We start from the raw sequence: 13,031 nt of genomic DNA on the forward strand, positions 1-13,031 counted from the left end.
ACAGAAGTAGGCTATGTGGTTACAGTATTGGTTGAGGAAGATAATGTGGAGGAGGACAGCCTACTACTTGCTAAGAAAGGGACAATCTTTCTGAGAACATTGCGGTAGTTGGATTTTGTGTGGCGGCACATAGAGGCGGTCTCATAGGAGTAATGTCCAGGTAGTCCGCGACTGAGTACAAAGCTGCACTCAGTGCATTTCACTTTTGTAGCTTTAGCCTTTGGTAGATTCCCAACAGTGGTAAAGAACTGCCACACCCATGAGTCAGTCTGGGTGCTAGAGGTAGGCACTTCCTCTACCTCATCTTCTTGGTCCTCTTCATTGTCTTTGGAAATACTGCACTTTTTTGTTGTTGTGTGGGTCCTCCAGCTGGTGGTGGTGTTGGCTCTTGGGGAGGAGGGATGGCAATAGCTGATGCCATTTTTAAGATAAATAGCAGCTTTGCTACTATTCTTCCAAGTATGTGCTTTGTACTAGATTGGTATTGGATAATGAGTAAGTATAGGTGTAGGAGCTGTGCAAGGGTACATTTTGAGCTTGAAAGTTCCTAGATCACTATATAATGCAGTTTTGAACTATCCTCCAAGCAAGGACCCGAACGCGAAATGCAAACGTATTCATGGACACATCATCATGCCGCGCGTGAGCGCCTGGTCACGTGGCACTCTCCGGAAGGTTCGCAATGACATCAGATGTTCGTGATCATCTGTGGGAGGAAAAACAGTGAAAAAAATTATAAAAGTGTTAAAAATGATGCTAGAAGGTGGGAAATGGTAGAGTTTTAAGGTGAAACTTTGTAAATTTGACATAAATATTGCTCTATTAGTGTAAGTATGATATTAGTAAGTTGTAGGAAAATAACATGCACTAGTAAAAACCCATGAAATTCTCTGAAAAAAACTTTGTTAAAGAGACGTCATGGTTAAGTTGCACCAATAAAAACCTATGAAATTCAATGAAAAAACTTTGTTAAAGGGACGTTATGGTTACAAGTAAAACTGAAAAACCTCCAAAATTCGCCAGTTATGGTAAGCTAAGCAACCATAACTCGCGCCACCACCGTGGACTGCTAAGACTAACACCCAGGACATCAAAGATGACATCACAAATGTCAAACTTGGACACAAAGTGCTGCAGATGTGCCTTTTGATGGTTTAGGTAAAATCCATCCAGTAGTTTTTAAAATATTTGACAGAGAAGGGGGTGCCCCCAACCAGGGGTGTTGCTAGGTCTGGAAATGATTTAGAGCTACGCGAATGTCGGGACTGTCAGGACTTGGAGCTAGCTAGCCTTTTGGTTGAAGCCCCTGAGCTTCTATCTGGAGCTACAACTAAAAGACCTGGGGCTATACTCCCCAAGGAATGCGGAGTACATGTGCAGTGGGGTAGTTTGGTGCGGGCTGTGAAGCCGTTTGGGGAGGCAGTGGTTTGTATTATCAGGCAAATTCTTCCCTACCACATACCTGATATCACAGAAGCATATGAAATGATATATAAAATCACATCATGGGAGAAATCAACAGGGGCGACTCTGAGTTAAAATTCTCCTCACTTCCCGCACCTCCTGAATTTAGAGGGTTTCGTTGCAATAAATCAGATCACCCTCACCCACTCTTAACTAACATTCTTTTACTGAAGATATGCATATAAATAGGCCGAAGTGTGTCTAAGTGTGCTGGGCTGTTTGGCTGTACTCGCTCTTCTACTCTTCTTGAACAAGCAGCAGTCGGCAAGGAGAACGTTGCACGAAGCCGTATCGCGCTTTGACATTGCTGGATTTATTCATTGGACCATTTGTGTTTCCTATTGGACACCAGCCCCTGGCCACAACCCCACTGCAAGCCCCGCCCACCGCCCACCGCCCGCACCGATTGGAGCTAATTTGCTTCAAAACACACAAGCACGCACACCGCGCGCACACCGAAGTGTGTCTAAGTGTGCTGGGCTGTTTGGCTTTACTCGCTCTTCTACTCTTCTTGAACAAGCAGCAGTCGGCAAGGAGAAGGTTGCACAAAGCCGTATAGCGCTTTGACATTGCTGGATTTATTAATTGGACCATTTGTGTTTCCTATTGGACACCAGGTACTTTTTTGGTAACAGCGAACTCACCGAGTGAGATTTGTCGTGCCGAGCACTTTGTGCACGGCAGCTACTGTCTCCCCCTTCACTGCTTTTCGGGTTCCTGACTTCCTTTCAGCCCCTGGCCATGACCCCGCTGCAAGCCCCGCCCACCGCCCGCACTGATTGGAGCCAATTTGCTTCAAAACACACAAGCACGCGCACGCACCAAAGTGTGTCTAAGTGTGCTGGGCTGTTTGGCTGTTCGGCGGGTCAGCAGGGTGTCAGGTGAAGCATAAAGCCCATAGCGTTCGCATGGGAGTATTTGGTACATTACGCTAAATCTATGAAAATTGTATCTGAACCAATTTGTTTTGTTATTCTGTGTAACAAAAAAAAATCTGTCCATTAGCTAATTGCTCTCTGTATTTGAACGTCTAAATTATACAGTTTGCTTTGGATATTATTTGCATTAATTATTTGCATTAATTACCTTTGAATTGCGCCCTTTAGATACATCCCTTCAAATTTAAGTAACTGGGGATACTGGGGTACCAAATAACAAGGAACTCATCTCTTGAAATAAGTATAAAGCAAAATGGTGGGTAGTTTACGTAGCGGCAAAAGTCTTGCCGACGGAAACACACTTACAGGGTTAAATGAAACAAACCCTGTGTTATTTCATGACTCTGGTGCAGAATGGAACATCATTGCACAACAAATATCGGTGTATGATGATCGTACCACCGATACAAACAACATCCCATATAGCATGCAATCACTGGCTATTGAACCCAGTGATGCCTCAAATGACCAAAGCCCCTTTTGCATGCCAAATGATTCTGCTGATGACGTGGTTGAGAATAATGTAATTGACAAAAAAAAAATCTAACACTGAAACAATACATAAAGAGTTACATAGCATCTAGAAAGTTCTAAATCATACTGACATTCAGTCTGTGTTATCAAACATCATTTCGGATGTATCCTTTATGGCACCTGCACTGGTTAGCGGATGGGAAAAACACTGCAGAATCTCTCTCACCCCTCAATCACCGGTTGGTTGTATTTTTACCATCTGAAGTGGAAAGAATATGCCTACATAACATTCAAGAGGGACATCCTATGCATTCTTTTGGAGGGCCTGATAATTATCATCGTGAAAGATCAATGAGACCCTCGTGTAGTTCCCCCATAACCAACAATGGGAAAATTGGTAAAGGGCCAAATTCTGAACCTGTCACACATATGAACAAAACTTTTGACTAAGATCCCTGTTGTGAGGAAAGGGCTGGCTCTTACTCAGACAAAACCGCAGAACCCAAGTTCTTGGGTCAAAAAGATGACGTAGAATCTTCGAACTTTCCAGTGATAACATCTTTATTACATTTATTGGATAAGGGCCATGATCTAACCCACATGTAAATCAACTCCTTAAAGGAAGTGATGATGGCCTTATCTAATAAGGTCTCGAAAATTGAGGGTATTTTGTTGACTCAAACAGCTGCACAATCAGAAAGACAGGTTCTCGTTGATGCATGTCTATTAAAAGCATTAACCTCCACTGAACAGATGCGCAGGAATCAATTTACTCAAACAATTGATCCTGCTCAATCAGCGACGTGTGATTCACATACTTATGCCAGAGCTGTTACGGAATGCTCCAAGGAGGCTTATCCTCCAAAAGAGCATTCAGTAACAACTAAAATAATGGCTGAAGTTAAGGAAAACTCACTGAAATAGGATGATCTATTTTGTTTTCTTACAAGACAGCATTTAGATTTGAAATATGGTGGTGGGAGATTAAGGTGTCGATTCATGGAATTAATGTGCGCCGAAAATTCCCGCGCAGAGGTACCAAAACGTGCGATTCGCAGTAAAAGTGCGAAAATCGCAGTGCAAGTGCGAAAATCGCAGGGAAACCAGCGCACATCGATTCATGGAAGTCCGTGCGCGAGAAAAACATTGGATGTGCGCTGAAAAAGTGCGCGGCGCACGCCGGCGCACAGGTCATCCAACAGCGTGCGCCACGGCCACTGCGAAATCGCACGTAGCACGGCGCACATCACAAAAGTAGGCGGAACACGGGGCGTAACACTCGGAATGGGGAACAACGTGTGAAAATATGGGCGTCACGGGGGAAGTACAGGAGGCAAGTGCGCGGAACGCCCACACGCTCGCCTACAACCCGTATTCATGCAATCGAATAGGGCAAACCAGCGCACGGTGAAAGACGCGCATAGGGCCAAACAAGTACGCCACAAGAAAGCAGGCGGTAACATCCCTGCGCCTGAAATAAATGTGCGCCAAAATGTGCGCTAACAAAAAGCACCCATATACAGCCATGATGAATGGTCCATACAGTGGCCCTCTAGGACAAATGAGGTGCAAAGGGGTACCGACAAACACGGACACCCGCTGTGTGAAAAATAGTGTGTGCGTGTGTTTCGGGATGCGCGGGAAGTTCCACACATGATTGGCCTGGGTACGTGTACTTTGGGGTGCGCGGGAAGTTCCACACGCGATTGGCCTGGGTACGTGTGTTTCGGGATGCGCGGGAAGTTCCACACGCGATTGGCCTGGGTACGTGTACTTCGGGGTGCGCGGGAAGTTCCACACGCGATTGGCCTGGGTACATGTGTTTCGGAATGCGCGGGAAGTTCCACAAGCGATTGGCCTGGGTACGTGTACTTCGGGGTGCGCGGGAAGTTCCACACGCGATTGGCCTGGGTACGTGTACTTCGGGGTGCGCGGGAAGTTCCACACGCGATTGGCCTGGGTACGTGTACTTCGGGGTGCTCAGGAAGTCCCACACACGATTTCAGCAGGGTACGTGTATTCCGAGGTGCGCGGGAAGTTTCACACGCGATTTCAGCAGGGTACGTGTATTTCGGTGGTGCCGGGGAGTGCTACATGTGATTTGGCCATGTGGGTCCTCCCAGGTGTTCCCTCTACACCCTCCACGGCCCCTGCAGGCAGCCCACACCACAGGGGACTACCCTGCACCCCTGCTCATGTCCCACAGGCAACCCATCCACCATGGCCATGCCCCCCAGCCAACCCACATGTCACCTTGCACTACTGATCACCAACACATGTCTCCCAGCACCCCCACCCCCCAGCACTGTGGGGCACCCTCCACCAGGCCCCCACTCATGTCTCCCAGCACCCCCACCCCCCAGCATCCAAGGGGCACCCTCCACCAGGCCCCCACTCATGTCTCCCATCACCCCCACCCCCCAGCACTGTGGTGCACCCTCCACCAGGCCCCCACCACACATGTCCCCCAGCCAACATGTCATCACAATCTAGATTCCTGGCCCTTATGGTCAGCCTCCAAATGCCAAACACCCACCCGAGTATTGCATCCACCCACTTAGAAATGGCAATAACATGATATAACCCCAATTGCAAGTTTGGAAATGAACACATGTCCCTCACATACACCCAATGGGTGTTAGTGAATGTCAAAGCCCATATCATGATATGCATGAAACCAATGAGATGATACTACACATTGAAGTTTGAAGAAAAAATATGTATTAAAAGCAATATAAATTGAATCAAAAATAAACAAACAAAAATGGTAATTAAAAAAAAAAAAAACAGCATGTCCATGAAATAATGCAAAACCACAAATCATAATCCAAAGGAAAAGTGTCCAAAGTCACAGTCCACAAAAGTAAATCCAATGGAAAATTAAAATCGAAAAACATTGCTCCATGGGTAAATCATTAAAAAAAATGAAAATCCAACAGCCAACTATATACAGATAAACAATCCAGGGTCCATGATCCCAACAGAAGAAATGAAACCTATCTATTAACACTACCTAATAAAAAAAAACTATATACAAAAATGTGGCCCATTGTCCAAAAGGTAAAAAAAAAATGCAAAACCAAAGGAAACCTAACACTAACTACAGAACTATTTACAAGGGCAGCGGGCTAGTCCGACGGCTCACTTCGGGATGTTCCGGGCAATGGCATCATCGAACTCCTGCTCAATGTCCCGGAGGCGGTCCTCCTTCATGTCCCCGAGGGTCCGCAGGGCCGTCAACATGTTCACCTCCATCTCCCTGCGGATTGCCTCGAGGAACTCGGCCCGCCTCAGGGCCCTCCGCATGGAGTTCTCCGCCCTGACCATCGTGAGCCGTGCCTCTTCCGCCCGCTGCCGCTCCGCATCTATGGCATGGCCCAACCGCTGCCACACGGAAGACACTTCCCGTCCTGGGTCCTCCGGCCGATGCCTGCCCCTCCGATGTCGAAGGCCCAGAGCCATCATGGCTCCCACCACGTTGCTGCTGCTGCTGTGCCTCTGCCCGTGCACTGCCTCCTGCTGCCTGCACATCCTCCGCTGGCTGGGGTACAGTCGTTGATGTGGCCACCCATGCTGGACGTCCGACTCCCGACTGTGGCAGGGATGCCTCCTCCACCAGCCTGGCCGCACCGCCAGAGCCAGCTCCACAGGGCACCCAGGTGACTAATGGGTGGGAAGATGGCACGGAGGACGACTGGCGCATAGGGGGTTCATTTGAGGAGGGGCTCTGAGCAAGCCCCATCAAACGGAGGAATCCGGCCTGGGTCACCTGTCCCAGTAGGCCGATGCGGTCAACAAGCCATTCGAGATGACGTGCAGTCTCCTCATGAAAAGACTGCAGGTCACCTCGCATGGCCCGTTGACGCCTCGGAGGTGCCTGTGTGCCATCCTGTCCCTGATCCTGTCACTGCATCATCTTGCACCAGCAGGGATGCCTACGTCCAGACCCGTTTTGAGGCAGGGGATGAGCTCACAACAACTGGCCTTCCTCTGCCTGCGGACGTGGCTATCCGGGTCCGGGTTGAGCCTGTCCTGACTGGTGTGGCGTTGCGTCAACGGACCATGCGAGGTGACCTGCAGTCTTTTCATGAGGAGACTGCACGTCATCTCGAATGGCTCGTTGACCACGTCGGCCTACTGGGACAGGTCACCCAGGCCGGATCCCGCCGTTTGATAGGGCTTGCTCAGAGCCCCTCCTCAACTGAACCCCCTATGCGCCAGTCGTCCTCCGTGCCATCTTCCCACCCATTAGTCACCTGGGTGCCCTGTGGAGCTGCCTCTGATGGTGCGGCCAGGCTGGTGGAGGAGGCATCCCTGCCACAGTCGGGAGTCGGACGTCCAGCAGGGGTGGCCACATCAACGACTGCACCCCAGCCAGCGGAGGATGTGCAGGCAGCAGGAGGCAGTGCACGGGCAGAGGCACAGCAGCAGCAGCAACGTGGTGGGAGCCATGATGGCTCGGGGCCTTCGACATCGGAGGGGCAGGCATCGGCCGGAGGGCAGGAGGACCCAGGACGGGAAGTGTCTTCCGTGTGGCAGCGGTTGGGCCATGCCATAGATACGGAGCGGCAGCGGGCGGAAGAGGCACGGCTCACGATGGTCAGGGCGGAGAACTCCATGCGGAGGGCCCTGAGGCAGGCCGAGTTCCTCGAGGCAATCCGCAGGGAGTTGGAGGTGAACATGTCGACGGCCCTGCTGACCCTCGGGGACATGGAGGAGGACCGCCTCCGGGACATTGAGCAGGAGTTCGATGATGCCCTGGCCCGGAACATCCCGAAGTGAGCCGTCGGACTAGCCCGCTGCCCTTGTAAATAGTTCTGTAGTTAGTGTTAGGTTTCCTTTGGTTTTGCATTTTTTTTGGACCTTTTGGACAATGGGCCACATTTTTTATATAGTTTTTTTTTTATTAGGTAGTGTTATTAGATAGGTTTCATTTCTTCTGTTGGGATCATGGACCCTGGATTGTTTATCTGTATATAGTTGACTGTTGGATTTTCATTTTTTTTAATGATTTACCCATGGAGCAATGGTTTTCGATTTTAATTTTCCATTGGATTTACTTTTGTGGACTGTGACTTTGGACACCTTTCCTTTGGATTATGATTTGTGGTTTTGCATTATTTCACGGACATGCTGGTTTATTTTGTTTAAATTACCATTTTTGTTTGTTTATTTTTGATTCAATTTATGTTGCTTTTAATACATATTTTTTCTTCAAACTTCAATGTGTAGTATCATCTCATTGGTTTCATGCATATCATGATATGGGTTTTGACATTCACTGACACCCATTGGGTGTATGTGAGGGACATGTGTTCATTTCCAAACTTGCAAATGGGGTTCTATCATGTTATTGCCATTTCTAAGTGGGTGTTTGGCATTTGGAGGCTGACCATTAGGGCCAGGGATCTAGATTGTGATGACATGTTGGCTGGGGGACATGTGTGGGGGCCTGGCGGAGGGTGCCCCTGGATGCTGGAGGGTGAGGGTGCAGGGGGACATGAGTTGGACATGAGTGGGGGCCTGGTGGAGGGTGCCCTGCACTGCGGGGGGGTGGGGGTGATGGGAGACATGAGTTGGACATGAGTTGGGGCCTGGTGGAGGGTGCCCCACAGTGCTGGGGGGTGGGGGTGCAGGGAGACATGAGTGGGGGCCTGGTGGAGGGTGCACCACAGTGCTGGGGGGTGGGGTGATGGGAGACATGAGTTGGACATGAGTGGTGGCCTGGTGGAGGGTGCCCCTGGATGCTGGGGGGTGGGGGTGCAGGGGGACATGAGTTGAACATGAGTGGGGGCCTGGTGGAGGGTGCCCCTGGATGCTGGGGGGTGGGGGTGCTGGGAGACATGAGTGGGGGCCTGGTGGAGGGTGCCCTGCACTGCTGGGGGGTGGGGGTGATGGGAGACATGAGTGGGGGCCAGGTGGAGGGTGCCCCTGGATGCTGGGGGTGGGGGTGATGGGAGACATGAGCGGGGGCCTGGTGGAGGGTGCCCTGCACTGCTGGGGGGTGGGGGTGATGGGAGACATGAGTTGGACATGAGTGGGGGCCTGGTGGAGGGTGCCCCACAGTGCTGGGGGGTGGGGGTGATGGGGGACATGAGTGGGGACCTGGTGGAGGGTGCACCACAGTGCTGGGGAGACATGAGTGGGGGCCTGGTGGAGGGTGCCCTGCACTGCTGGGGGGTTGGGGTGATGGGAGACATGAGTTGGACATGAGTGGGGGCCTGGTGGAGGGTGCCCCTGGATGCTGGGGGGTGGGGGTGCAGGGGGACATGAGTGGGGGCCTGGTGGAGGGTGCCCCTGGATGCTGGGGGTGGGGGTGCTGGGAGACATGAGTGGGGGCCTGGTGGAGGGTGCCCTGCACTGCTGGGGGGTGGGGGTGATGGGAGACATGAGTTGGACATGGGTGGGGCCAGGTGGAGGGTACCCCTGGATGCTGGGGGGTGGGGGTGCAGGGAGACATGAGTGGGGGCCTGGTGGAGGGTGCCCCTGGATGCTGGGGGGTGGGGGTGCTGAGAGACATGAGTGGGGGCCTGGTGGAGGGTGCCCCACAGTGCTGGGGGGTGGGGGTGCTGGGAGACATGAGTGGGGGCCTGGTGGAGGGTGCCCCTGGATGCTGGGGGGTGGGGGTGCTGGGAGACATGAGTGGGGGCCTGGTGGAGGGTGCCCTGCACTGCTGGGGGGTGGGGGTGCTGGGAGACATGAGTTGGACATGAGTGGGGGCCTGGTGGAGGGTGCCCCTGGGGGCTAGGGGTGCAGGGGGACATGCGTTGGTGGGCAGTAGTGCAAGGTGACATGTGGGTTTGCTGGGGGGCATGGGCATGGTGGATGGGCTGCCTGCGGGACATGTGCAGGGTAGGCCCCTGTGGTGTGGGCCGCCTGCAGGGGCCGTGGAGGGTGTAGAGGGAACACCTGGGAGGACCCACACATGCAATTCACGTGTGGTGCTCCCCGCGCACCACTGGAATACACGTACCCTGATGGAATTGCGTGTGATACTTCCTGCGCACCCCTGAAATACACGTACCCTGCTGCTTTTGCGTTTGATACTTCCCGCGCAACCCCTGGAATACACGTACCCTGCTGCTTTTGCGTGTGATACTTCCCGCGCACCCCTGTAATACATGTACCCTGATGGAATCGCGTGTGATACTTCCCGCGCACCCCTGAAATGCACGTACCTGCTGTTTTTGCATGTGATACTTCCCGCGCACCCCTGGAATACACGTGCCCTGATGGAATTGCGTGTGTTACTTCCCATGCACCCCTGATGTACACGTACCCAGGACAATCGCGTGTGAAACTTCCCGCGAACCACTGAAATACACGTTCCCCGCTTGGCGTTTGCTGTTTGGCAGCCCTGTGAACTGGTCCAGGGTTAGCGCAGCCCTTTGCGATGATTTGGGAATTTTGAAGGCTTTTCCTTGCGCGAGGGCGTTCTTGGGGGCGCAACTGGTGCTGCTGCAGGATCGCTGCGCCACTCTGCGCCACGACTGGTATCGGAGGCTAAAATCCATGAATACGCTATGCGATGAAAAGGATTTTTCGCACGCGGCTGGCGCAGTGTATCGCATGGGGACACTGTGCGCCAGCCGCGTGCGCCACTTTTGTGTGAATTTCTATGAATTACCCTGTAAGTGACTATGTCGATGCAATTGGCTCGATGGCAATTCCAAAGGAGGTACCACCTAATAGTCCTTCTCCGCTAGTGAATGTTATTAATGAATCAGAAGCAGAACAAATAAGACGTGATTCTCAAATTGCTGCTTACTTGGCTAAATTGAATGAAAAAGATGAAGCAGCAAATAGTGGGTGTGAGGATAAGATTCTGAAGGTAAACAGACAATTTATTTGTTCGAAAAATGAAGCGTGCACATGTCAGGGCCCTAAAGAGAGAAAACAAAATTTAAAAAAAAGAACAGTAGCGCACAAGTAAGCTTTGACAACAAAAAAGCTACTAAGGAAAATAATTTAAAAAATTTAGAAAAATTGAGAAAATGATGAAACATCGAATGTCGGTCTTTCACCTGATTCATCCATGGGATCCTCTAGTGAGCCAAGGATCGACCTGACCCAACTGAATGACAAATCTAAGGCTGTACTAAATGTGGTACCACCTACTGGTACGCAATATGAAACAAAAAAAAAGGGCAACAGCAAGATGAGATCCCTAGATGGTCAGGCTGAGGGTGACCTAATGAATACAGAACCCCTGACACAAGGTCGCCTATCAACCTTTTATCCACTTATTTGAAAAAAAACACTGTAAAGAGCTTGGAGAAAGAACGAACTCCGATATTGAATATGGGTGCAGTGCCCAAACAAAAACAGATCTGTCCACCAAATGCTAAAACTAAACCCACAAGTAACACGACTAACTATGTACCACCAGTTAGTAATGAAATCGAAAGCACACTTCCTGAAAACCTAAATGTAAACACCGAGTGCGAAGGGGGATCCAACCCAGAGGAAAAGGGAGTGGAAAGTGCTAGTGTTATCAAGGACAGGAAGTCCCAATCCCGAGACATTCTTGAACAAGATGAAACTGAATATTCTTTCAACAGAGACACGAGGTACGTTCTGGGCTGGTCTAGCGATCAGGCTATAAATGGCAAACAGAGATTGAATAGATCATTCCTATTTAATATTTTTAAGGGTAGTCCTCAACTGAGGACCCTTCACTCGGACGATATTGAGTGGCTGAGGTTGGCAAATCACAATAAGCTAAGAATGATCTGTGCTCCACAATCTGTAATAATACTCAGGTTATTGTGGGAACATAGGGATGACTTTGAATCTCGTGGCCTAACATTACGTTTGTTTAGGACTGTTGAGGAGGTGGATAAATTTTTAAATGAAGCCTCCGAACATGATGAAGAAACCAGGGCATTATCAACCAATCTACAGGCTGTCCCTGCTCAAACTGCATCACATGGTTAGCCCCTCTAATGTCCTCCATCCTCGAATTCTCAAATAAACAAAACAAATAATAGACATGTGCTGACATTGACTCCAATCTATAGGGTCTTAAAATGTTATCCTGGAATAGTTGTGGGAAAAATAATTTAGACCACTGGTCATCCAGTTTCGTAAAAATGGGCTCACCGACGATTTCACTATTTCAGGAAACTATGTGTGTCAGCAAGCTCAACATTGAAGGTTTTTCAAACTTTTGTGTGCCGGCAGAAAAGGGTCAAACTGGCGGCCCGTACGGAGGGATCGCAATACTTTTTAACAATGCTATTAATCAAAAATCTAAGGTCGTTTACTCGAAAAATGGCATATTGGCAATTGAGTTTCTCCCCAGTGGTTTGATGACTTGTGTGTTTTTAATTGTATGTGTTTACTTTAACCCTGGAAATTCCTCCATAGATGACGCATTTGACATCATAGATGAAATATTAGAAGAGGCTATGGTTCGAAATTCCAATTATATGATTGGCATTGGGGGTGACTTTAATGCTGTATGCTCACCTTCTATGTCTGATCAAAAATTGAAATACATTTTTTCCATTGGCTCTACATTTACCATGGGGAAGCGTTGGGTAGCTTACTTTAAGGAATGGAACATACAAGTGGTAGACTATGAAGCTGGGCCTCATAGAGGGACTTGGTCGAGTGGGTCTTGAACCTTATACATAGACTAATTTTTTGCTTCTATCCCTTTAATCACTATGGTTAAAAACATGTTAATTATTGACGACACTCCGAGTGGTCATAACCCAATAAGCATTAGAATTAGATGTGATTTGGCAATTCTAAATAAAGATGCCGAATTGGGATTGGTGACCTTTCATCGTGCGCAGACCTCGGTTGGTTGGCATCCGAAAATGTGTTGAGAACTATCCTATTTGGTACAAAGAGACGTAATTAGGGTGCTGCACTCTCAAGACTTGTCCCTTAATTCTCATTTGTGGTAGACTGGAATACTAACATAATAAAAGAGCAAAGAATATCTTACGCAAAGAGCGGCATTGTACAAGTCAACTGTCTCTAGAGGTTATATTCTGGAAATCGCCAAAATCAAACGAGAAAAAAATCGACTGTTAAGAGCATTAAGTCGATGATCATTGTACTATGCTAATTACCATGAAGCCAAAAAGGTGATAAAATTGAAATATAGTCGTATGCTAAAAATCACAAAAATGAATGCAAAAC

Source organism: Ambystoma mexicanum, chromosome 2q, assembly GCF_040938575.1.
Source record: "Ambystoma mexicanum isolate Mex_15411 chromosome 2q, UKY_AmexF1_1, whole genome shotgun sequence".
Lineage (NCBI taxonomy): Eukaryota > Metazoa > Chordata > Amphibia > Caudata > Ambystomatidae > Ambystoma > Ambystoma mexicanum.